Source organism: Cyprinodon variegatus, unplaced genomic scaffold, assembly GCF_000732505.1.
Source record: "Cyprinodon variegatus isolate N-32 unplaced genomic scaffold, C_variegatus-1.0 Scaffold723, whole genome shotgun sequence".
Taxonomy (NCBI): Eukaryota; Metazoa; Chordata; class Actinopteri; order Cyprinodontiformes; family Cyprinodontidae; genus Cyprinodon; species Cyprinodon variegatus.
This window is the reverse complement of record NW_015151176.1, coordinates 168,894-170,562: the sequence shown is the minus strand read 5'-3', so window position 1 is coordinate 170,562 and position 1,669 is coordinate 168,894. Positions and strand designations below refer to the sequence as shown.

Sequence of the window (1,669 nt, the reverse complement as noted above, 5' to 3'; positions counted from 1 at the left end):
ATGCTTCCAACAAACCGGCTACAACCAAACTTGCTTGCGAACCTTCCGCCACAACAATCCCGCTTCCCTGCGAATTTAATAGAAACTATTTTGAGAGGAGGAGCTAAACCACCAGCTGGAATTTGTAAAAAAAGAGCAACAACGGATGGTAATTTGAATTTTTGCAATAAACATGAAATGAATAAAATCTCGTCTTGTTGCTTTGAACCTAAAATGACGATGAAGGTTCATGAGACAGAAGCTGTTCAGATCAGGCTTCTCCAACATGAAGTCCTGACATATTCTTATTACTACAGTGAGGCATCATTTGAATCATTCTGCTTTTTTTTATCTTTTATGTTTGGTTTTTCTTTCTGGAACTCAAACACAGATTAGAGCTCATTTCATTAGGTTTGGTGTTTCAGATAATCGGCGTTGATCAAAGCCTCCTTCATCTGGATGCAGCAGAGGAATGCTTAAATGCTACGTTTCTAAACAACGGAAGGCTTTCATTACCAGCCCAGGAAGCGGGGCAGCGGCGGGCCTGTGTGCTATACTTATCCCCTGGTGGCAGGCAGCGTCAGCGCCCAAATAACAAGATGCGCTGACAGTTGGATGGTAGGGGCTGAGATGAAGCTATGCTTACAGCTGTGGAGGAACGCCACACAAACACCCCCCCCCACCCCACACACACATATGCAGCAAGAAGCTGAAGACTTTGCCTGGAGACACAGAGGAATGAGACGCTCATAAAACATGCATGGTGTGAACTGCAGCTCCAGGTCCCAGCTGGGCACCCGTCCCAGTCCCGCTCCGAGCGTCAGCGGCTTCTGACTTTTATAGACTCCCCCCTAACAAACCCAGCTCTGTCACAGAGCGAGGAAATCAACAACGGCTGATATTTTCATTCTGGAAGCATAAAACAGCCTTTTTTTTCTGGGTTTGAGGACGAAGCCTGAGCTGCCAGTGTTTTTCACTTCTGTTTAAGCTGAGATTATATTCAAACCATCTTGGCTTCAGGAAGTAAAAAATATTACAACAGCAGGATACGATCAGTGGGGATAAATGGACCTGAATGTATCGCAGGACTTATTGCTGATCGTGGGGATGCTCTGACCCACTGACACACCGACGGCTGCAGCGGTTTGCTGGGGAGCATGCAGCCCTCTGCTTCCTCCCCCTCAGCCACCCCCCCACAGAGGACCAGCTGATAGGGGAAGGCTCCTATATCCACCAGAGGCTGTCCCACTCTGAGCACGCTCTGCAGAAAACCATCAGCAGGAATGTGCAGACAGTAGAAGGGAGATACCTGTTCTATGACGTTAATTAGAAGGAAAAAGGAGGAAACAGACGGTGACTTCTGCTGTGAGCGGGGGGGGGGGTTAACATTAGGCAATCAAAATGCTGATAATATTAAGTGTGTCTCAGCCCCCCCCTTCAGTGTCCACCATATTGGATCAGTCCATATTGGATCAGTCCATTTGCTGCACATGTTCAGAAAGGTCCAAACAGACAGCAGCAAACCATTTGAAAACAAACCATGCAAAGAGCAGTTGTAGAAATGTAGCATCTTCTTTCTTTCAATGTTTCATATGTCCACACAATAATTTTATAATTATCACTCTAACAGCAGTGTTGCCAACTTAGCGCTTTAGTCGCTATATTTAGCCACTTTTCAGACCCCTCTAGC

At 46.3% G+C, this 1,669-nt stretch overlaps 1 pseudogene; it reads right to left on the bottom strand.

Moving 5' to 3' along the window:
* LOC107097772 overlaps positions 1–1,669 on the bottom strand; it is a 22,619-nt pseudogene that overhangs the window by 4,036 nt on the left and 16,914 nt on the right.